Source organism: Prionailurus viverrinus, chromosome B3, assembly GCF_022837055.1.
Source record: "Prionailurus viverrinus isolate Anna chromosome B3, UM_Priviv_1.0, whole genome shotgun sequence".
In the NCBI taxonomy this organism is placed as follows: Eukaryota; Metazoa; Chordata; class Mammalia; order Carnivora; family Felidae; genus Prionailurus; species Prionailurus viverrinus.
In genome coordinates, this window is record NC_062566.1 from 119,666,330 (window position 1) to 119,692,126 (window position 25,797).

Genomic DNA, 25,797 nt, shown 5'->3' on the forward strand with positions numbered 1-25,797 from the left:
CTAACTGTGGGAGCTTCCGGTGCTGCCACTTTCTAGCTGTGCTTTGGGCAAGTTATTCAAGTGTTCTGTGCCCTAGAGAGTAGCTGGGAATGTATGTGCTTTACTTAGAACAGTACCCCACTCTTAAGGAATGGAATGCATGTATTAATTATTATTATATTGTTGCAGGTGTACAGAATTTCATCCACACATTGATATCATGTATTGGAGGAAAATTATATTTAGAGAGTTTAGATCTTGTTTTATTTGAAATAGAAATGGAATTCTGAGTTTGCAGCTGGTAAACTGAAATTAAGCCAGGCCTCAGGCCCTTTGGTTAATCAAGCACATATTGCAGTGTTGAATCATCTATCAATATCCTTCCAGAAACCCAATGGGGGAGCTCCTGGATCCAGGACTATAATATTGTGTGCCCAGCAAGGAACACGTGCCCAACACATAAGGAGTACCCTGCAAGCGTTTGTTGAACTGCACTAAACATGGTTTCTCTTTGAATATGATGCAATTTAATATACTCAAAGGAGGAAGACTCATGTCTCCCTTCTTCCTCACTGCTATACTGGACCAGTGTCAGAGTAATACTCTTATTCAGTCATGTTGGATGCTTCAGAGTCCAACCTGAGTCTTTTAGGACATAGTAAATGAACTGAATTTTTACATACTTGAAGGGTAACATCACTGTGGTTAGTGTTGATTATAACATGGCATGAATAATTTTTCACTGCTTGCAATTTTTTCTGTGAATTTATAGAATTGTGAAAACATTTTTTAAAAGTAATGTGTAATATTTCCAATTTTATCTTACATTCATCCTGTGAATCTAGCCTAAAGTGCTTACAGACACCCTGTTACATATTTTTAAAAAGAATTTTTACTAGGAAGTTCACCTGGGCCAGGTGAAAATGTTTACATAAAAGTCACTCTAAATGCAAACATAGAAACCCATTTTACTTCTCACACCACCCCTCCTGACTGCCCCTGATTTCCTCCTCCATGTCCCTAGACTTCAGCTTTTCACCTTCTTTCCTCCCAAGAGCTGGTTTTGTCCTTCCCGATATCTCCCCCTCCCCCACTCCCTTTTCTCATCATCTGTTCTGTCCCTGGGACTTCTTGTCTTTTCTGTTAGCTACACTAATGATAAAGACTTCTTTGATGCTCAATGCCTCCGAACATCATTAAATTAAAGTAAATTCACCTTTTTTTTGCCCTTTTATTAAAACACACTTCTACCTGTTAAATTAGTTACCAGAAATCTGTCTCTGGATAACAAATTCTGCAGAATTTTCCATCCAAGTGATTAGATTAGATTATGTTTAAATGGGTGCCTCCTTCTTATCTGAATCTGAGTAGGAGTATCAGAGACTGTTAACACCTTCTACTGGGTAAACTGTTTGCAGCCTTCTCAAAGTTAATTAATATGTAAATACTTGCTAAGGGAAGGTAACACATTTTTCAATTAACATACCAATAGGAGCTCAGGGCAGCAGATTATAGGTGTGTGTGCATATATGTGTATGCCTGTGTGCATATAAGTTCCTCAGTGTTTCGCCTGGAGTAAATTTGAAGTTAAAAAATACAGTGTCTAAATTTTGTAAAGACTCCTATGCCAAAAGTAATTCCATGAGCTGGGGCATATTCACCTCAATCCTCCACCCCACCCCCACTACCCCATTTCCTATTCTCCAGCACTCTGTGGTTAGTTCACCAGCCCCAGCTCCTCTCACTGACTTAGAGTAGACTGCTGCTCTGGGAGCTTTTGATTGGAATCAGAAGGGTCTCATATTAATGTCATGAACATTTTCATCCTCTCTTAAGGGTTCCAACCACAGGGTTCTCTTCTCCCACCACTTTTTTGTTTTGTCTTTGGGTGAAGAGGAATAGGTTACGTATATATTTGTCATAAATTTTAAGTCTACAAATGGCCGTTTTCACACTTTCTTTAGATTTCTCCCACTTCTTTTTTTTTTAATGTTTATTGTTGAGAGAGAGACAGAATGTGAGCAGGAGAAGAGCAGAGAGAGAGAGGGAAACGCAGAATTTGAAGGAAGCTCCAGGCTCTGAGCTGTCAGCACAGAGCCTGATGTGCGGCTCAAACCCACAAACTGCAAGATCATGACCTGAGCTGAGGTTGGACATCTAACTGACTGAGCCACCCAGAGCCCCAAGATTTCTCCAGCTTCTATTTAAGGTTCCTCTTGCTACCTTGAGCTCCATATTTGGTTGTTACAATCAGAGTGATGTAAAGAAAGAGCACCTTCAATATTGAATGTCTAACATAAGTTTCATAAATCTTCCTCTTTGCCATAAAATGTAATGTTTACTTGAGCTTCTCTCTCTTCTGTCTCCCCCTTTCCCTCTTTCAGCTTAAATCAACCATACATGTTCACTTATTTCATCTTCCCATTAATTAAACCCTCCAGGGTCCTAATGTTGCTTTCCTTTCAACACTAATTTGTTAAGTTATTTCTAACCCCACAGTTTTCCAAACTGCGTCAAAAACTGAATCACTTATGTATTATTTGTAGGGGCTTCTTTAGTGTGTGTGTTTAACATGTAGTCAATTGATAAACCTATTTAGTAAACTATTCCCAAATGGTCTGGGAGGATTTGTCTTGTTTTTGTTTTATTTTGTTTTGTTTTGTTTTGTTTTTGGTTTTGTTTTCATTTTTGTTTTTCCAGAACTCGCTGCCTGAGATCCTAAACTTGATCTTTTCTAGGAATGGCAAAAATACTCAGAGGGATAATATCAGGACTCACTTAAAGTCACAGGCTCCTGATTTGGATTCTGGCACCACTTGTTATATGACTATAGCAGAGGAAAAATAATTTTACCTCTATCCTTCTAGGTTCTTGGCTGAGACTACCATATAATAAAAGACAGGAGAAAACAAATAGAAGTTTAATAGCATGTATGTCTCCTGTATACATGGGAGATACCAGGAAAACTGAGTAACTCTTAGAAATGGCTCAAGTCATCATCTTAAATACCATCTATATCTAAAGACAGAAGGAAGATGGGGGAGATGGCAGGGGGTGAGGGGAGGGTTGGGCAGAAGGAGCTACTTATGGGAGATGAGCAGGGAAGGCATAGTAAATAAGGATAAGGACATTATGCAGACTTAAATCTTTGACTTCTCCATTGATAAGAATTTCTAGAGATTCAGTCATATTCTGGTACAGGTAGGGAGACACCCTTATAAATGGAGATTTCCCTTGTAAATACAAAAGGCTAACTTCTACTCAGTTTTCAGAGCTTCTCTTATGTCTGCTTGTTTAAAAATAACCAGTTTAACATAATCCCATGCCAAAAAGCCTATTTTGGGGTGGCAAATTTTGCTCCCCTTTATGAGCTTGAGCAAAATTCTTGAATTCTCTGATCTTCACCTTTATCATTTGTAAAATGGAGGTTAAATAGCTTTTATGTCCCAGGTAAGGTCCAAAAGCTGGATTCTTTGCCCATTAGAATGATACATTATTCAAATTGTCATTCATTTATTCATTCATTTACTGTACTCACCCATTTATCACTTCTTTGTTGAGTTCAAGCCACTAGTCCTAGGTAATGGTGATACTGTTTTATGTTTTAAAGCATGCCACAAGTTTAACACATTCTTTCATGTATTATCTTTTTGGAGCCTTCAGGAAATATTTTACAGGGCTGTGAAGATATGTCATCAAATATAATAAGTGAATTTCCCCACAGCCACCTAGCTAGTAAAAGGTATGGTCCACTGACCTCACAGTCCTTGCTTTTTCCACTCCATCTTTTAGGTTTTGCACAGGATGATTTTCTCCAAGCAGTTGCTGTAGGGGTCCTGCTTATAATCTTTATGAATGATTATGTTGCCAACGTACATGTCAGATGTTGCAAACACATGGCTCACTCCAAGGACAGCCTGTGCAATATTGTACAATATTTAATAATTGGGATATTTCATACCACAATCTCGTTTTCTAGCTTCTTTTGAAAAACTAGAGTATTTGACATTACTGGGTTTCTAATCAGATCAGGTAATGACCAGCTGAAGCTGCCCTGTTTGATTGAAGCATATGCTAACTCTTCTTAATTACTCCCTGATACTATAGCATACAAAGAACTTTTAAAACAACCCTGTGCTATACTGCTATCTTGATTTTATAGCAAGTTGCCTGAAACTGTATATAAGCACAAATGTGAAGGAGATGTGGCTCCAGGCCTATTAAGGGCCAATAGATAAACAGATTGATCTGAGTGCATTATGATGTATGTATAAAAGCTATACACTATGTGCCATGTTAATATCAAAGAGCATGTGATTAATTTTGTCTGTGGCTTAGACATACCTCTGTCATTATAAGGAATAGTGTGATTAACATGGAGCCCTACTCAGCTTCTCTGTGGTGAGATGATTAATCTATAAGCCCTTGAGGAGCCTGGTCTTCCCAGAAGCAGGAAAGACTGAAATGCAAAGAGTACTGGATTAGAAATCGGGACACCAAGTGTCTGCTCCTGGCTCTGAAAATTTCTAGCTACCTAACCTTATAAAAGTCATCAAGTTTATATGTGCTTCAATTTCTTCATCAAAAAATAAACGGGCATGAAAGGGAGATACCAGATCCCAGAAAATAAGCAGGTTTCACTCACAAATACTTAAGGTGGGGACCCTTTGCTAAGCTGTGAAGGATTTGAAACCATGCCTGTGCTTTGTAGTAAAGAGTGCTGCAAACAAAGAAGCTGTGTCTATTACAGGCAACAGGAGGAGTCTCTGACATCTAAGTGAAAATGTGATTTTTGAGAGTGAAAGTGAATAGCAGAGCTAGGATCAAATTTCTACTGCAACGGAGATCACCATTGGTGGAAGTAAAAAGAGGTAAATACAAATAGAATGCATAGCAAGCTGAGGACTCAAACCAAAAGACTTCTAGTTGAAAGTGTGTCTTTAATTGAAATGACAGTAGGGCTCTGAAAATCACATGGTGGGAGATTCTAAAAAAGTCTAGTCACTTTGTGAGTTACCAGACTGATTTGATTATCCCTGCCCCTCTTATAATGCTCCAGTGGACTCTTGACTTAACTCCAATTCCTTGAATTTGGCAAAGTAATAATTATATTGCGTGTGGCTACTCTTGGCTCAGCTTATTTATCGCATCACTTTCACCATGATTACTTGCCACAAGTCTTTCTTTGGTTTCTTTTCCAGTGTAGTCCTCACAATAAAATCTTAGCATCTCTTCAGATATTGCTTGGAAATCACATCCCTGGAAATCTGGGAGGTGATTTGCCCTGTTGGATGATGGATACATAACTCAGCAGTTGGGGGCTGTATAAGGAGATCATGTCTCTTAGAAGTGCTCCTCCTCCCTCCCATCTGGACCATTTAGTTGTACTTGTTATTGGACATGGGAAAACATGACTTTTCTCCCAGTCACAATTGCTGCCATTACACAGTTTTAGGTTCTTTGCTGTGTGACACCTGTGTTGGTGGCTATAAATAAATGTATGTGGTAAGAGTACCATGGTGAAACTCCAAGACAACTGGGCACAGAGACCCCAGCAACAAGATACCTGGCCAGTCTACACACTACTGCTGAAGTTGCCTGCTATGTTACAGTCTACTCCTCCTTCCCCAAGATAGAGATGTGTTTCTCTAGGAGATACAGCAGATCCTGGTCCAGTTGCATTAAAAAAAAATCTACTCACAACTTCCTTTCTTCTTATATCTTACCAGTAGAGTTATGTTAGTGAGTTATAAAGGTAACGTATATGTGCCTTTTGGGATTCATGGGGGTGATCGCTTGGGGGTTCTCAACTAGAATTAACATTATAAGAGTAGACCCTGTCATGAGATGTACAAGCTGACCCAGCAGCTGTGTGGGTCTCAAGTAGATGCATCATATTAACTGATAGTGCCTAGTCTTTCTGTCACTGTTTACTTCCTCCATCTTTGCAAAATTCTGAAATATTTGAAGGATGTGAGGACAATGGTGAAATAATGTTGTTCTCCAGAGTGGTCTTTTACCTCTTTTGCTAGAAGGCCTGTCCTATTTCTATCTCAACCACTGGCTATACTTTTAAGGATGCCATTCATATTTTCTAAACCAAAAATTGAAATTCATAGTCTAACAAGAGATTTTTGTGCCTCTTCAAGGACAGGGTTGGGTGGGGGTTGGTATATGAGACATCCTTGAGCAAGGACTGACAAACTCACTGTTTTAGAAATAAAACTGTCTTGGAATACATCTATGTGCATTCATTTACATGTTATCCATGGCCTATTTTGTGCTATAATGGCAGAGGTGTGTAGGTGCCACAGATACCTTATGGCCTTCAAAGCCTAGGCTATTACTATTTGGTCTTTTACAGAAAAAGTTTGCTGCTCCCACCCTTGAAGATGGAGTGTATATACTATAATGATATACATGGAACACACCAGACGTTTATTTCAGGGAAAAAGATAACATATTTGAAATAGCCAGTGCTTTAATTCAGATTTTATGTCTATGAGATTATGGGGACTGGAAGCATTGGTCCATGCTGTCCTTGGAGGTTAGAGGATTGATGTTTGGGTAAGAAATGTGGAATAGGACCATATGCTAGGCAGTGTAGTAGAGGGTAGGGCAGGTCAGCTGCTTCCAGCTTGATGACTTAATCATCACAGTGTTATGCCATCTGGGCTCCAATGCTGTTCACCTCAAATTTTTCCTTTAGGAAACATCTTTTTCTTACATTTCTTAAAGTTTGACTCAGGTCAAAGGGGATGCTCTTTTTTTACTTTCTTTATATTTCTTTTTTCTGGTTTCTTAAGATATTTTAGGTCTTGTGGCCCCAAGTTTAAAATACATTTTACACCTTCACATTGCAAATCTAGATATGAAAGTTCAACTTTTCTTTCTCTCCCAGTACAGAAACTAGAGCAAATCTGTAGCAAACAAAGACTTGGATATTATTTTTTAAGATTTATTTAGTTAGTTTGAAAAAGAACATGACCAGGGGATGGGAAGAGAGAGGGGGAGAGCGAGAGAGAGAGAGCTGGAGTGAGAGAGAGAGAGAGAGAGAGAGGGTGGGGGAGGGAATCCCAAGCAGGCTCCACACTGTAGCCCAGTGCAGGGCTGGATGCCATGAACTGTGAGATCATGACCTGAGTCAACATCAAGAGTCAGTTGCTTAACCACCTGAGCCACCAGGTACCCCAGAGATTATTTTCTTAATTCACTCATATGTGTTCTAGTGTGTGTGTATATGTATGTGCGTGTATATATACAACTGTGAGTTTCATTCTGTGACATGTTGTCACATGTGTACATTCATGTAACCATCATCACACTCAAGATACATAACTTTGGGCTAATGTTTTAATTGGCATTTACAATTTCTATCTTCTTTGGAGTGGTCACCATCTCATCTCCGAAGGACCACCTGAGAGCATGTTAGAAATGCAGAACCAGAATCTGCATTTGACAGATCTGGTTGTTCATGTGCATGTTAAAGTTTGAGGATGTTGTTCTAGAAAATGTTTTAATTTCTTAGTTCATTAGCTTGATAGAATTAATTGGGTAATGGAGGGAGCATATCAAAATCACTGTGAAGCTTTGGATAAAAGTATTCCTGCACCTTAGACCTCAAGACTAAATCTGAAATGATTTTTTAAGGATTCTAGAGGCAATTTTGATGTATACAATGTGTGAGAAGGGTGTATGTTGCAAGAGTTCTCAGAATTGTTGTTTACACTTTTCTTTAAACACCCTGGCAGCTACCTCTTGCCAGGCCAACAAAGATTATCTAATGTGTTTGATCAGCCTTTCACTATCCTGTCCATTGTTGTGGCAGTTTGTCTCAAACATAACAAATATTAAAAAGGTCCCTTTTTAAAGATAAACATTCTCAAACAGTACATCCTTACCAGTGACTCAAAATATTTATCATAATTTTTCCTAAAAATGCACAAAGAAAATAAGTGCAAAAGCTATAAGCTAACGGTTCTTTTTTTTCATGTTTATTTATTTATTTTGAGAGAGAGACAGCACACACGTTGGGGAGGGACAGAGAGAAGTTGAGACAGAATCCCAAGCAGACTCCGTGCTATTAGCATAGAGCCCTATACAGGGCTCAAACTCACAAACCTTGAGATCATGACCTGGCCCAAGATCAAGAGTTAGATGCTTAACCAACTGTCTATAGGCTCATAGTTCTTATATGGCCAGAAAAATCATTGCAAATTTACAAATGAAATGCAAAGAATTCCATTGAAATTAAGATCATTCATTTAATGTGACAGAAGACATCTTTCTGAGAATAAATTACTGCTTGCAGTGTGAATACCTGATTACTATGGTGTAGATTCTTTGGAGTTTAGCACATCTCTATGGCCGTAAGCCTTGTGGCATCTCCGTCCCCTTACTATTTTCCTCTGTTTGAACCTGCAAAACTTTCTGTGTGGTTCAAAATCCCATTTGGTCTTCTCTTTCCACAAACATCTAATGTATGTCTATATTATGTTCACCTCTCTTCCATTTAGATTTCATCAACTAAAGTAGTAGTTCTTACTGTCAGTGTGCTTATAGACCTAAACCCAAGGGATAACATTATATGACAATCCTCAGTTGGCAACTGTGTGACAGTACTCATTTGGAAGATGATCACCCAGAGTATGCTTAATAGTTTTTTTTTTAAAGAAAACATCAAATTAGAAAAATGGTGAAGGTAACTCTGCATACCTAAGTGTATTTCATAGATATCTTCAGCTCAGTGTGCAGTGGGGGACAGAATAGAGTGGAGTTTATAAACATGGCCTTGGAGTGAGCAAGGTACAGAATCAATTTAAACAATTCCACTTACTAGGTGCATCTCCATGGTAGAGTTTCATTTCTTAGCATCTCTGTATCTTGGTTTCCTTATGTGTCTAATGGAGATGGTTATTACCTACTTTATAAGCCAATGCTTATATGCAGGTGCAATATGCAAGGAAAGTCCTTAGCCTAGTCTTAGCACATCATTAGCACTCAATTATGAGTAGCTATTTTAACCATAATAATAATAACAATAATAATAATAATAATTGTTACTATTATTATTATGATTGCTGGGTTATTTATTTATTTATTTCGAGAGAGAGAGAGCACGTGTGCAGGGAGAGACAGAGAGAGAGGATAAGAGAGAATCCCAAAAGAGAGACTCTCCATGCTGTCAGTGCAGAGCCCTGAGCCTGAAGTGGGGCTCAAACCTCATGAACCCTGAAGTCATGACCTCAGCCAAAATCAAGAGTGTGATGCTTAACTGAGCCACCCACACACCACTATTGCTGTTTTTATTATAGATCTGGACATTATATTTTTTATTAATTAAACCTGTCACCTATTTCTTTCTTTTGTTTGCTTCATCATATTCTTAAATTATTTATTTTTTCTCCATTGACCTCTTGTTTTAACCTGATTGTAGCAGAAGTAAAAAGTCCCATCAAAATCCTAGGGTATTTGCCACCTGACTCAAAGCACCATTGTTCTTACTGTAGCTCCCTCCTGAACTGCTTCTGTTAACACAACTTCTACATGCTGCTTAGACAACTTCACCTTTTTCCAGTGTAGCCAATCTGGTGAAGGAGCACCTCATGATGGTGGTGTCCTGGGGCAGACATTACTAAGGTAATGCTGATTTCATTCATTGCCCCTTGTGCTTTTAATTTTTGCTAATGAAGCCTGTAATAAACTGATTGAAGGTGAAAAAGATAACTCAAAACATAGAGAAGTACAGTATTTTTTTTTGCCATCAGCATATCCCTATGTTTATGCAGTAGGGATTTAAAAAAATGAATCCCTACACTTGTCAAGGCATACTTCAGTTCTCTGAGCTATGCCAGGGCTTTTGATTAGAAGCCCTGTTTTTGCTTATTTCTAGCTCCTGTATGAGTAGAGACTTCATTAACAGAAGTAGGTTCAGGGTATCCATTGGAGCCATAGAGAATAAATTCAAAAGGAAGGGAGGGAAGGAGGGAGAGAAGAAAGAAGGAAGGAAGGAAGGAAGGAAGGAAGGAAGGAAGGAAGGAAGGAAGGAAAATAATTTTACAACTATTTCACTAAGAAGAGAAAAAGGCAGCTTATGAATTAAATCAAGGCTTTAAAAAAATCCTAAAACCTTCATCTGCTTTGCAATTGCACATCTTTGACATATGCATGAGGCATGAAGGAAATGTAATACTTTGGGATGCATGGCCAACATCCTGATTGTTCATAGTCATTAGACAATCTGGTAGTGTCTGGCAGTTTAGGGGTGCTCACCTTACTGTTTTCACCTAATCATAGTGTTGTGATGACCTTTTGCATTTTTTAAGTGTTCTTTGCAATTTCAGGTTAGATATGCAACAGCAGAAACTATTTGACCTGACAAATGGCTCATTTTCTGAGGCAGCTGTTAAACACCTGTCAGAGGTGGTCTCATTTTAGTGACGAGTTAGGTAATTCTAGGGGGTTAAAACCATGGACAATAAATAACCATCCACACTTATTGAAGGAAGTGTCTTCTTACAGAAGAGAACAGAGCTGAAACTGATAGGGACATTAGTCCGGTAACGAAGTCACATCAGCGAAGATTTACCTCTGAATGATTTGGGTAGTGGAGAAGTGTCTGCACCAACACCTGCCCTTGAGCATAGAAAATAAGGAAACACAAACCAGCTCTCCTGAAAATAGTAATCACTAGCCTGTGCTCTTAACATTGTAGGTCAGTAGGGAATAGCCCTCACAAAAGTGCCATGGTGCCAGTAGCCAAGGCTAAGTGTGCTTAACACTGAACTGCAAGTCACTGTCAATGCAGAAAGTATAAAGTATGAGAGTAAACAGTTTGTGGCAACAAACTCAGGCACACAGACAGGCAAGACTGAGGCTGTGGCCATGGTGAGATCACTTACTCAAGACTCCTCGCTGGCCAGTTTCACAGGCATGGGGGATTCCCTCTCCATATGTATTAACTATGGACAAAAAGAAGTTAGAAGCATAAAATAATTTCAAAGATGGTCACCAGCAGAGTGAGTGCAGCAGGGACCTTATTTCTCTCTATATAATGGAAGATAGAGTAGCATTGTGCAAAGCTTGGCTTTGAAGCCAAGTGGACCTAGATTTAAAATTCATATGTGCTTTGTGTGTAAATTATTAACAATCCACAGCTACTCTGTAATATCTGTAAAGTGGATGTAAGAGTAGACAAGGTTAATTTGTGAGGATTAAACGAATGAGGTATTGCACAGTGCCAGGTGTTTAGAAATCTGTGTTAATATCTTGAAAAAAAGATCTCTAGATATGTGCCTTGGGTCTTTGTACTTCTCCATTTCTATTTGCTTGAAAATATACGGTCAAACTAAAGAGCTGATACAATAGCTCAAATGTTAAATGGCAGACTTAAGATTCAACAGGAAGGATAAATGATACTAAAATGAAATAAATTGTAATAGGGCTGTATAAAACTCTGCCCTTTAAAAAAATAGTTATTACTCTAATTCTGGGTAGAAGAGACCTCATTTAAATAGGTGTTTAGATAGTAAAAAATGTTAAATCCCAGAAAAAGCATTTTTGAATTTAATTTTAAGTTGCTTATGTATGAGTTCTGTGCCCTTTCTGCTGCTACATTTTAAGAAAACATTGACAAACCAGGCACATCCAATGCCAGTGCAATCCAGCACTATGTGCTGGTTATCAAATCTTGGCTCTGCCACCATGGGTCCATGAACAAGTCAGTTACCTCACTGATAAATGTGCATGGAAGTCCTCACCCTGGTTCAAGCTAAGGGTTGCATTACATAATGCAAGTAAAGGGTTCATGCAGCCTAGTACTTGGCTCCTAACTAGGAGCTATTCTTATTCACCGAAGAGAATGATGAGAATGGTGGCAGCTCCAAGATAAGGAGCTGAAGAAACTTGAAATATTCAGCCTGTAAAAGAGAAGCTTAAGAAGGTATATGGCAGCCGTTATCAACTATTTGAGTGACTGTTAGGTAGAAAAGAGATTCTCATTAATCAACCTAACTCTAGGAGACAGAACCAGGATCAATGGGTAGAGGTTGTGGGATCTATTTGGGCTCCATAACAGGAATAATTTTCCATTTCATGGTGTCCTAATCATTAGAATAAACTTCTTTAGGAGGTAAACTTCTTTATGAGAATAAACTTCTTTAGAAGTTAGGAATAAACTTCATTGGAGGAAGGAAGAGGAAGAGATGGAGGAGGAGGAGAAAGAGACAGAGGAGGAGGAAGAGAGGGAGGAGGAGGAGGAAAGCAATAGTTCGTAGAAGCAGCAGCAGCAGCGGTGGTGGTGGTGGTGGTGGTAATGGAGAATAAAAATAGCTCTTGGGGTATTGTAGTTACTGTTCTAAGGAATCTGCATTCATACTTAATCCTCATAATATCCAGCCAGGTTCGGCAGGTACAATTATCATTCCCATTTTACAGATGAGGAAACTGAAGCACAGAGGTGCAGTAAATTTTTGAGAATACACAATTTAGATATGGCAGAGGTGGCATTAGAGCCCAGACTTCCTGACTCTTGGATCCACTCTCTCCACCACTATAGGAAGTATCTCTCAAATACACAGGGAAATACACAGGGAAATACACAGGGAAAGCTTGAGTGACCACACATCATGGAGGTTAGAAAAGGAATTCCTGCACTGAACTTGGGATTTGGCTGGATGACCTCCACAGTCCTTCTTATTAAATGTCTAATTTTCTAAGACCAAAAAAGCAAGGAAAACACACACACACAGACACATAGACACACGCACACACACAAACACATGCACGCACACACAACGGCAAAAGATGATACAAAATGTAGACACAAATTGTCACAGATTTTTGTCAACATAAAAAGCTCAAGGTGTTCACCTAGAACCTATCTTCTACTTTATACTCAGTAATAAAAGAATGGACATCCATTGTCTTGTTCCAGGCAGAATAGAAGGACATACATTTAAATAAGGTATTGGTAGTAGAACTAACAGCAGCAAAAAGAGAGAGAAAGGGAGAGAAAGGGGATACTAACTTATTGAATAAATATTAACTAAGCACCTACGCTGTGTTAGGGTCGAAAAATTTATGTAAAAGAAAATAGCACAACAATCATTGCAGTCTTCATACATTTAGATTCTAGTCACCTTTAGGCTTTTTCTGAACTTTGATATGCAATGATACTTTTTTTCAAGTCTTTAAGGAAATAATAAATTATATTCAGTTTTTGGAAAGGAGGCACACATGATATTTTCACAACCTGGGTAATTTCACCTTCAGTTTGGGTGCTAAAAGTGTACACTCAATTCGTCTCAGGCCAGCTTACTATCCAGTAAAGACAGATATAGGTCTTATTGTAATAAACTATTTTAAATTTTTTTTAACGTTTTATTTATTTTTGAGACAGAGACAGAGCATGAACAGGGAAGGGTCAGAGAGAGAGGGAGACACAGAATCGGAAGCAGGCTCCAGGCTCTGAGCCATCAGCCCAGAGCCCGACGCGGGGCTCGAACTCGCGGACCGCGAGATCGTGACCTGAGCTGAAGTCGGCCGCTTAACCGACTGAGCCACCCAGGCGCCCCTGTAATAAACTATTTTAATATCCTGCAGTGGGAAAAGCTCAGGAGTGGACATTTAAAGTTTTGCTACTGCTGTCATTTATGACAAACTTTTGTCTTTGGATCTCAGTTTTCACATCTGTAAGTAAGGAACTTTGACTAAACTCTCTTCGTTTCTGTAAGGCTCTAATGTTTCCTATTTGTCTTATTTTTATAATTATGCTTATTTCGTCATGTAGATGCCAGATGGCAAAACGCCTTGGCAGTGTGTGCAGGACCCAAATTGATTCTGGGAAATGGGGCACCAGTGATTCCTATGATATGAGGAGCTGAGGTAAACAAAAGCCTCTAAGTTCTAATTCTATTTCTGTTGGCTATAAAATGTAAGTATGGCTCAATGTTAGGAGACATCTCGTAGCTTTTAATATTAGATTTTTCAGGTGCCTAACAAAACCATTGAGGCTGTTTTGTGCTTAGAGTACTTTAATGCTATGAGGATGAAGTAGGTGTAGTGTCACATATAAGGCTTACTTGTCTCCTCTCATCTTTAATTTCTCTCAACTTTTCAAAGCATTAAAGAAAAAAACGTTATCTCTTGGTCTGTTGCTATGATTACTGTTTACTGTCTTTATATGTTTACATGGTTTACATGAGTGGGAAGATAGTCATTGTATTCAGTAAAATTTCTAGAACAGACCTGCACTGGTATCGTTTCCTGGGCGTTACTGCTTTGTCATCCGACTTTATCATGTAGACCTCACAGCCTTCTCCATGTTGGTCTTGCTGTGATTACTTCCAAGTAACATGTTCAGTAAGGCCACAGGTTTCATGGTGTTTTAACAAAGTCATCCTGTCTGCTTTTCGTTAGTCGATTAGTCAATGGCATTTTGAGGCTCACTACCTTAACTTGTTTTAGTTTCATCTGCCTTCTTGAAGAAACTTCCTTTGGTAATTCTAAGACTAAGGCTAATTTAAAGGGGACCAAGGGAGAGTTTCCCCTCATACGAGTACTGTATGTACTCATAAGGAGCTGATCTGTGGTAGGAATAGATTAATGAAGCCTCAGAGTCAATTTTAGTTGTAAAGATCAAACTCAAAAAAATGAAAATGATATCCAGATTTGAGTAAGAAAGTCAGAGAAATGATTTTATAAACTGAGTATTAACTTTGTTATGGACTCAATGTTTGTATCTCCCCAACACTTATATATTAAAACCTGACTCCCAAGGTGATGGCATTAGGAGGTGGGGCCTTTGAGAAGTAATTAGGTCAGGAAGGTGGGGCCCTCATGGATGAGATTAATGCTCTTATAAAAGAGGCCCTGGAGAGCTCCTTTCCGCCGTTTGCCTTGTGAGGACATAGCTAGAGAACAGCCATCTGGGAACCAGAAAGCCAGCTCTCACCAGACACCAAATCTGCTGGCACCATCGTCTTAGACTTCCTAGCCCCCAGAACCGTGAGAAATAAATGTTTGCTGTTTAAACCTCCAGTGGTATTATAGCAGCCCAAATGGACTAAAACAAAATTATAACCCTCCAGCTACACATTCTTATTCTTAAAGATTATTTTAGTTTTTCTTTTTTTTGAGCAGAATGGCATGGAGAAGGACTTTCTCATGAGTTCCTTCTATCAGTTTCTTGTAACTCTGAATGAATACTAAGGATGTCTTGGCTCTCCTAAAGACCTGTTGTTGCAGATTCTTCATCATGGCCAGGGATAAAATGTCTTTCATCCAGTTTAATGCTCTGCCACGTGTAGCAAACATGGCAACTCTCCTGGGCTGGTACACGGAATTTGTCAGTGCAGCGGTGTGTAAGGAATTTGCCATATGTTATAGAAACAGAACCAGTCCTCCATTTTCCTTTTTTGACATCTGGCTCTTCTCTGATTATTTACCTCTTTTTCATTTTTCTTTCTGATCTCCATCCTCATCCCAATCTATTGGTAGTAACTGTGAGAGGTGCTTTGCTAACATCATCATACTTGGGACTAATTAACAATTTCATAATGAGATTGTACCCTCAAAAAGGAAAATTTCAAATGACCAGAAGACTAGTGATGTCTATGGCCAGCTCTACCTAGAATGGTTAAGTTACTGGTTGTGAATTTTAAGTGGGCTTCTATTCTTTATGTGGGTTGCATTAGAAAACTCCATTCACTTTTCCTTCTTGAGTGCTTCTCTACTGAATAGCAGAGCAAAAACGTCTGTTGTTTTCATTGCCTCACAGTCATGCCAATGAAGCATAACTGCTTTCCTGGTAAATCTGTCTCATAGTGAATTGCATTCATGGGAGGTGGCTAGCATGTGGTAAACGTGGTATAGACAGACCAATACTAGAGAGAGATAGAACATTCGCTCAGAGGAGATGCAAACAAATTGCCTTTCTGCTGGCTCTGAACTATTTTCTTTCAGCATACTTCAATACGAAATGGGAATGAAGTTAACTAAAACTTGACCCAAACAACCTCTTCATTGCCTGGCTTCTGATGGGAAGGCTATAGGTAGCAGTTTGCTTTAATGATTGATTTCGCTGGTACTGACTCACAATGGACTCCTCTTGAAGTTGATATATGATTTTCATGGAATTCACTGGAATTAAAGTGATTTTATAAGAAACTCGATTGGAATTATCTGGATGCTAATATACAAATGTATTTCTTTTCAGAAAATGGAATCATATTTCAAACATGCACGTATTTAAAACACCTGTGCATATGCACGCACATACAGAGACTGTCATATAGGTTCATGGAAGGTTACTAATTAAGCCAAATTGATTTATACTCAAATTAAAATAAATACTCATTGACATAAACATTAACCCCTCAAAGTTGTGACTTGAAAGCTATGTGTAGGTGGATACAGATTTAAGAATCTTCCTAATCTGTATAGTAATAGGCTATAAGAATTAAAGAAAGAAGTAGAATTTATGAGGACAATTATAATAATAGATAACATTTACTAAGCATCTGCTCTGTGTCAGGCACACTTAGTGTTTCACATATATTAAATAGTTTAAGACTCATATTAACTGCCTGACTTACATTCTATTATTTTATGCCTCGGAAAAATTATATAACTTGCATAAAAGACCTAACACCATTAAAAGGAAAATTGGAAATCGAACCCAGGTTTCTCTAATTTCTGAGCCAAGATCTTAATTGCTAGGTTGTTACCACGTTCTTGGGGCCTTTTGCTTGAGATAACACCACTTTATTCAGGGTTTGTATTATTCCAGTAGTTTCTTTCTCTGCAAATGAGTATATCAAAATACAAGCCCTTCTGCCTTCAATATTTTTGGATTACTCAAGTGATAGTTTGTTTTTGGAAAGAGAGAAATATAGGCAATTGACAGAAGCAGAGTGCCTGGCTTTAGATTATTTTTCTTTTTCCATTTTTTCCTTGATGAGAATAATCATGTGAATAATTAAGCCTCAAGAGCTGAATGACTGATTGGCAGCAAGTGACTAACTGTTGTTTATTTATAAGGATATAGCTTTCATGGAAAATACAAGATGTTTTTCATAACATTAGAAGTCTTGTATGAGACTATAAATAACAGAGGTGGCATAACTTAGGGGTTAAGCTCACAGGCATTTAAATTACACTGGCTTGAGTTCAAGTCCAAGTTGCTGGCCCTTTGAGACTTTTTTAACCTTTCTGTGATTGATTTCTGTAAAGTGGAACCAATAGTCATACCTACTTCTTAGGGTTTCTGAGAGCGTTAAAACAGCTTAAGTTATACAGAGTGCTAGCTCAGTGCCTGGTATGTGGTAAACATTCAATAGATCTTTGTACTATTTTATTTTATAAAAGTGACAAAAAATATTTATGTACCTTTTAGCTCTTAGGAGAGACAGGTAGAGTCTTGGAAAACCTATAGTTCCTGTGTCAGAGGCTTACAAAGACTGTTCGGGATGTGTATATGTTGATAATTTCTCCCACATTTATTTCTCCATCAATCTTAGATTCATTATAAGAATCAGTTATTCTTTCTAAAAAGCTCTAGTACTTTTATATTACCTCCTTTAATTGCCTTAATAATCCTATTAACTAGAGATTATCATGCCCATTTTTACAAATGAGGGAACCAGATATGAGAAAAATAAATAGAAAGCCACCCAGTTTGTAAACTAAGCTACAACACTAATCTACGTCTTTGATACTAACGCTCCAGTTTCACTTTAAAGCAGGGAAGACTAATTTGGATGTAAATTAAAAACAAATAAATAAATAAAATAAAACAGGAAGATGTTGAGACCATGTGGATCACTCCTCAGTCCATCTTACAGAGCAGAATATTGAGGCTTTAAGATAGAAAAACGGTTTGTCTAGAATCACACAGCAAGTTAGAAACAAAACTGATGCTAGACACTAGGCCTTTATTCCAAGCCTACAGCTCTTTCATCCTCCCTAGGCTACTTCTTGTGTCTTTGCAGTAATGTGTATGCTCTGTAGAGGAAGAATGAAAAGATAAGGCAGACATGAGAGAATGATGGGGAGGGGGAGAAGGAGAGAGAGAAAAAAAAAGAATAGACTCGCATAGAAAGGTTAGATCCAGTGCAGGCATCAAGGGGTGATCTGCATCAAATACCAGGACTTGCTACTCTTAAAACCAGTCTCTACCTGGCAGGAGAGGCAGAAATAGCCAGAAAGAGACCAACTCTGTAATTTACTTATCCCTGCTTTCCTTCCATCACTAATATGACCACAATGATTATAGGAGACATAGGTGACAGTAGTGAGCATGACACCCCCATTGTCATATGGCACCCCTATCACCATCTACAACAGCCCTTTTGCTCAAGATTTGGCTTTCCCTGCACTGGTCCACATTACGGGATGTCAGAACCTGGCTGATGTGGTTTCTCAGGAGACTGTGGTGGAATTCACTCCCACAGACGCATTTTCTTGACATTTTGACATTCGCTCAGAGAAAGGCAAAAGGCTGGCCAAGGGCCCAATCATCAGGCCCATCAGAATCAAACTATATTTTCTGAGCAGCTGTCGATAGAGTGTGCATGAGATTATTATTGTTTGCCAACGCTCTATTGATCTTGGCTTTGTGAAGCTCAAAGTCTGTTTACAGCCACCTATAAAAATGAACGGCCACTTCTTTTACTGAAGGTTAACATGGTGTGTTTATTTAATTGAATGGAAATGACTTTGTGTTTTTCAAATGTCATTGTTAATAAATTTTCAGAGGAATCTGAGTGACTAGTGTGTAGGGGTTGGGGATAGGAGAATGGCTGGTGGGGGTGGGAGTCAGGGTGGGCTGTCCGCTGGGTTTGGGAGTTGCTGGAGGCAAGGGATATATGACAGAAGCACAGGAAAGATATTGGAATAGCTTCCTGACTCTGAGAAGTGCTACAAAAAATCCTTACGCTATATTAGCGTTGTTTTTTACAGTTGTCAGCTGATAGTAAGAATTCTCCCCTGGGTGTTTAATTCTTTTGCCTACATCTATTTTTGTTTGTTCTTTTGGATTTCCCCAAAAATGCTTAAAGGTGACACTGTATATTTTAGTTTATTGTGAATTTTGGAGTTGGAAGTTTTCTGTCATCTGATTTTTTTTTCCTTTTCATAAGAGATTTGACAGAAATGGCTAGAATTAGGAGTTCTGTCAGATAGAAGCAGATACTGACAATCCTAGTGACCTCCTTTTTGAGAGGCGTGTTTCAGCTGGCTGGAGGGAAATGTACCCAGCTCCTACCAAAGCAACCAGAAGAGCTGTAAACAGTCTCAGCGACTGTGAAAGTCTGTCGGAGCCTCCAGGATGCTAGATGAAAAGCAGAAAACAGTCAGTCAGTGAAATGTTTCAAATGGAAATATCAGAATAATTCACCGGAATTTTTTTGTAAACTATCCTCAAGAGGTTTGTCCTTTTATGAGGTCAACATTAGCAATTTCCATTTTAAGTTTTACTTAACCCATTCGGTCTTAGTCTCCTCAGCAGGAAGACAAACAAACAAAACCTATTATTATTACATATATGTGTATCATTGGTAATTAAAAACGAAACAAAACAGGGGCGCCTGGGTGGCGCAGTCGGTTAAGCGTCCGACTTCAGCCAGGTCACGATCTCGCGGTCCGTGAGTTCGAGCCCCGCGTCGGGCTCTGGGCTGATGGCTCAGAGCCTGGAGCCTGCTTCCGATTCTGTGTCTCCCTCTCTCTCTGCCCCTCCCCCGTTCATGCTCTGTCTCTCTCTCTCCCAAAAATAAATAAACGTTGAAAAAAAAAATTAAAAAAAAAAAACGAAACAAAACAAAACAAAAAACAGTTGCAATCTCAAAGCAGCCAGTCTCTATTCCTCTCTTCAAGGAATTGCTGAACCCCTCCAGGGGATTGACCACTGCACTGGGTGCTAGGGCTAGACAGAAAGGTGAGATTAGACTTTGTACTCAAGGATCCCATGATTTTGTGTGTGTGTGTGTGTGTGTGTGTGTGTGTGCGCGCGCGTGCGCATATGTGTTGGTAGGGTGGGTGTCTATGAAAATACTAAACAATTTAAGAAGTTTTAGGATAAGTGTGCTCGAGGATTGGGAGTGCCTGAGTATGATTGAGGGTATTACTTTAATCTGGTAATGGGGATATAGCCTTGTCTCCCCTGTCTCCTTCACCTCTACATTTAATCCTATGATTAAAGTCTGATTCAAATAATCAGCCCATTTTTTGAATATTTGATTCTATTCCTTCAGGAGCCCAACAGATAATATAAAGTTGTCAAGCATTTTGGGGAACACAACTTCTAAAATTTATTTGGGGGTCTCAGGTTTTTTTTCTTTTAAATACACAAACAAAGTCAACTTGGGCACAAGGGTTAAAAATGTGCCCTTTTTCTAAATGGTGCAAAATATGGGGAATGAGAAATAAGCAGGAAATTAGAATCTCAAGATTTGTTTCCTTATCTTACAAGATGTGAATTCAATACCTGCAGATCTCCTTCGTTCTGAATTTGAAACATATCTTTAAAATCCTGTGTTAAAAAGAATACAGTGGGGATTAACAAGGATGGGGGACCAGGAGTAGGCAGGTGTGTTCTTGAAGAGAACACTCTAAGTGCAGAACATTCCCTTTTGTCAATTAATTTTACTTTTTATAGATGGTTAGACTATTAAACAAAGTCTTAGGAGAAAAGAGGGTTTGAGTGATCTCTAGGAAGACATTCCTGATATTAAATTAAATTGGACTGTGCATTGCGGGCCCCCCACCAGTTGTACTTCCTGTGGTGAACATCGTTAATACCTGATGCAGCCTAGTTAGAGGTGACATGGAATCACAGAATTTGATTTTTTTTTTCCTTCAAAGTTAGACAAATAGAAATGAACTCTTTTGGTATATCTAAGATGCCAGATGCTGTTTTTTAAGAATTTGATTTGGGAAAGATGCATGCCCAGGGAAATAGGTTTGATCCCTCTTTAGATAAGGGGACTTCCTTTTCCTATTTAACAATAGGGCTCCTTAGTCTTTTCCATTATGTCTGACAAAGCAAAATATGGAGTCATGATTTTGAGTTTTGCCTCTAGAGTGAGGTTTTCTGGGTTTAAATCCTTTGATTTTGGAAAAATTATTTAACTTGTTTAAGGATTAGTTTTCTCATCTATAAAATATGAGTAACAAGAGTTACTTGTAAGAACCACATAAATATGAAATAGAAATCACCCAGCATGGTGCCTGGCACATAATGCAGTTTTGTAAATATTAACTACTATTATTAAACTGAATATTTTAATAGGTATTATCCCAGAAATTCCCAAGCCTGAGGTTGTTGTTATGGTGGCTAAGTTATAAGGGCCACAAACTAATACGCTAAGCTGTTTGCAGATGCATGAACCTCTTCACAAGGGCTTCTGGTCATTAACTTAAAGATTGATGAGTGCACATCCATCATCTCCTCTTGAAGAAATAACCAGAAAACACTCACCGTATTTATAGTGCAAGAATTGAGTGTTTTTCTTTAGAAAGACTATTACTTCTTCATCCCAGGGTTCACTGCCACATCAGAAAAATTGTCTTGTGCACAATATCCTTGGAGAGAAATATTTTTTAAGAATCTTGATATTGGAAGTAAGGCTATAATGAATTTAGGTTGTCTATGCATTCTTCATATCTGTATTGTCAGAAATAAGAGTAATTACTTCAGTATTAAATTTTTCCCACTCAAGGGGCTGGGTGGCTCAGCCAGTTAAGCGTCTGACTCTTGATTTTGGCTCAGGTCATGATCTCACCATCTGTGACTTCGAGTTCCGCTTCAGGCTCTGTGATGACATTCCAGAGCCTGCTCAGGATTCTTTCTCTCTTCCTCTCTCTCTGTTCCTCCCCCACTTGTGCACATGTGCTCTCTGTCTGTCTCAAAATAAATAACAAAATAAACTTAAAAAAAATTTTCCCTACTCAGGATGTAGATTTTGTCGCTGTTGTTGTTGTTGTTGTTGTTGTTGTTGCATAACTTCCATTGTTTAACTAGATTTAAAAGATCCATCAGTATGCACCAGAAATTTATTTTCAAAATTCTTCACCTAATACCTAAAAAGTAAGCTAACCCTAATCTGTTTTTCTGTGAAATTGACCTCAGCAGTATAAATAGTACAGAAGAAGAATGATTCCACATTTCTTTATCTGTGCTGACACTTAAGACTGCATTTATAAAGCCTCCATACATGGTAAAGGCAGGTGAGAATTTCGCTGTTCTGAAGTCTGTGTTGAGGTTCCTGTGATGTGTTGCATGGTAGAGGTGATGCTTTCATTGTATCACAGTTGACTTCCCCCTCCTTGAGGATAGATTCACTTGCCTGAAAAAGTAGCAGGTTTATTTGCACAAACTCTAGTTGCACACTGGATAATTGCTTCTGGGTTTCCCATGTGACCAACCTAGACTCAAGGTGAAAGGTTGGCCTGCAGCTGCGGCGAGCGAGGCAGAAGTTAATGAATCATAAAAGTCAAACATCTTCTTGGATTTCCTTCTCTTTCTTCACTTGTTCTGGTTGCTTAAAAAAATACATCCCTACTGCCTGTATGTTCTTATCATAGACAACTCCATAGCAGTATTTGGTTCTGTTAATTAGATAGGGAATTCTCCACTCATTGGGAAGGCAAAGTTCTCTAGGTACCACACAACTGTCTCCATTGAGAAGAGTCTATGATGTTTGAAATGTATTGTGGGTCTTTTAAATTATCGTTCAGAAAAGGTAATATAAAGAGATTATTTTTATTATTGATTAGCCTGCCTCTCCCCTGCTGTTCTTTTTATTCTTGATAATTTACATGTAAGCAATACTTGATCTTTCCAGAAATCCATAGGATTACGACTATTAATTTTGAGAATAGTGTTAATCTACCAACACAAATTATTTTCTCCACAGGGTGACCAAATTGCTCTATACCTCCTCCTCCATAAGTTTGGGGCAGCTCAGGAGTCTCTGACTTCACTGTGGGATTTAGAGTTATTATAGATCCTCTGGCTTTCACCCACTTTATTAGAACCAGGGCTGAGTACATAGCAGTGAAGATTACTTTGGTCTTCATTTGCATTTGTAAGCTAAAAAAGAGTGCATTAAAAAAATATTTCTTTCTTGCAAATGAAGGAACTGAGGTACTACATGGTAAATATCTACTTAAGAGTAGTACATTTGTGAAGAGAATGCCTGGTTCTAGCTTTTTGCCATTAATTTCCCAATTGGTGTAGCCTTTTGTCTGAGAATTGGTTATGTATAAAGCTATTCTTCAGTAGAATATTAGACCTAGACTTAATATTCAGTAGAATAGTAGACCTAAATGATGTTCCATAGTTCTTTCTTATGATTCTGTAGTTGATGTTGTTAAAGTAAACATTTTAGAGCATAGTATAGAGAGAATGTTGATTGTTGGTTCTATGTTGACCCAAAATGAAGCTTTCCAAAAGATTATCTCTGTGTTAATATAATTGTTTTACATATAACCAAAGTCACATAAAAATTAACCAGAGTTTTCACATGGAGAGTTTACAAATAACAATAGATGATAGAGTCTAAAACTGATATTAACAACCTTGCTGAAAACATAAAAATGAAAAAAAAAAACTTCATATAAGCTTTACAAGAAATGTAAAATCCTATATTTGAGCTAAATTAATCAACTTTGCAAGTACTGGATGTAGGAGGTCTGGCTTGACAGAACTTTATGCAAAATAAGATCTGAAAGTTTTAATTGGTCATAAACCTAATATGAACAAGCTACAGTAAAGGGAGGAAAAAACTATGAAGCCTTAGGTTCTATTAATAGATTTCTAATCTGTTAGTAAATTATGTTGACTCTTCGTCTGAAATGTCTTTCTTATTCCTCCACTTAGTTGCTCAACTAAGACTGTGTCAACCTTTAGCTGACAGTGGCTTCTTAATCATATCTTTGCTTCTTTTCTCCCCACTCTGATCTGTCTTTGCAGGAAACCAGTATTATCATTGATGAAAGATCTGATGATAAATTTCCCAAGTAAATAAGCCACCAGTGGTTCATAATAATTACAAGAGTGATTATTTCCTGAGGAATAAGAACCTTTAGTATAATTTCTAATCTCTATCAACTTTTCCTTATTTTTGCAAATAGCACCTGCCATTTCTAAAGATGTGTCTTTAACTTGTCTTAAGCATTTTGGACCATGGTACCCTGAAATTGCATTTTTATTAATTGTATTTTTATATTTCCAGACTTTTGTTTGGTATTTTAATTTCCTCCTTCTTCTCCCCTCCCCCTCCCCCTCCTCCTCCTTCCTCCCCCTCCTCCTCTCCTCCTCCCCCCACTCCTCCTCCTCACATTTCCCATTTCACCTTTGACCAGCCATTGTCACTGATCCATGAGGTTCAAATGTCTGCTCCTGTATGAAGATTTTCTGAGAGCCCTCCACTCGAATTCCAGTAGAAAACAATCTCTCAATCTGTGCTGCTTACATACTCCTATACCTTTAACGCAGAATATAAGATGCTGTTATTCTCCTCAGTTGATTAGAATTGTGTATTTATTCTCATCTTCTGTTATCATTTAGATTTCCTAAATTGTGCTAGAGTACTAACTCTAAGGATATTTCCTAAATTGTGTTAGAGTACTAACTCTAAGAAGATCCTCAATCTGAAAGGAGAATAATATAGAGGACATTTCTCCTTTTCTTTCCCACTTTCCGACCATACATATTATTTAATAGGTTGTGTTAATATCTTTGATATTACAAAGTGTGTTGAAATATTTGATTTTCTATTCTCAGAAGCAAGGTTTTCCTGATAAGATTGGAAGTTCTATATATACTATGAGCCTTTGACCCAAGGATACAAATTTAAAGATCACGAGGTCTTTATGTCATGATTTTGAATGTCAGTCTGCTTTGTCCACTGCATTTCTGATTCCTTTGTGTTTGGCACATTTTACTGAGATGCAGAGACAACACATGCAGTCCTGGTGACTGGTTTCCAAACTACAGTGTATCCAAAAGAAAAAAAAATGTGTGAATGGAAGTTGAGAGGACTGTCAAAATATCTGTTTCATAGATGCCTGAATAATTCTCCTTTAGCCATTCACTTTCATCTTAATTTAGAGTCTTATATTTCTTGTTACCTTTTTGTTTTCTCCTGACACCTAATAATGCAATCTCCACAATGTTGTGCTACATTCCAAATGTATAGTGCAGTAAATGAAAGAGGTTGGGTCTATTGTCCTTCATAATTCAAAGCAAAGAAAGTCAAAGGGAAGGTATGTTGATGTCCTTTAGAATGCCAGCTGTTCCGTAATTGAAATATTTTGAAGAATTTCTAGTTTTCCTTCTAAGGAAAATTCAACTTTTTGTTCTTTCTGTAATGGAATTGACCATTACAAAGTTAGGAAATCCTAGAAGAAAAGGAGGAGGATGGTTGAGGCAGTCTGTTTGTTTGGAAACTGGGCTCAAACCATAGGACACAATTCTCCTTTTCTCAGATCATAGCACTGAAGTTGCTGAAGGTGTATGTAGCCCTTTAGAGAATTTACTGTGAAAGATTGTGTCCCTTTCATCCCTCTATCTACTGTCAGTCTTTCCACCAAAGTGTATGGATACATCTTTATAATCACTCCAAGATCACGTCACTTTAAAAAACTAATACAGGGGCACCTGGGTGGCTCAGTTAGTTAAGTATCCAACTCTTGATTTTGGCTCAGGTCATGAACTTGCTGTTCTTGAGTTCGAGCCCTGTGTCAAACCCTGCATCAGGCTCCGTGCCACTTACAATGCAGAGCCTGCTTGGTATCCTCTCTCTTCCCTTTCTCTCT

At 38.3% G+C, this 25,797-nt stretch overlaps 1 protein-coding gene and 1 long non-coding RNA gene across 8 annotated transcripts in view; one reads left to right on the plus strand and one right to left on the minus strand.

The window, feature by feature from the left end:
* Positions 1–25,797, plus strand: part of NRXN3 (neurexin 3) — a 1,506,001-nt gene that overhangs the window by 1,086,291 nt on the left and 393,913 nt on the right. The window lies entirely within an intron of this gene.
* LOC125168610 (uncharacterized) lies at positions 19,039–21,707 on the minus strand. Of its 2 annotated transcripts, XR_007153222.1 has the most exons (3): positions 21,455–21,707; positions 20,462–20,506; positions 19,039–19,309 (listed from the first exon to the last, which is right to left on the minus strand). It is a non-coding gene; the product is annotated as an uncharacterized LOC125168610 (long non-coding RNA). The 2 variants fall into 2 exon arrangements; XR_007153221.1 differs by lacking the exon at positions 20,462–20,506.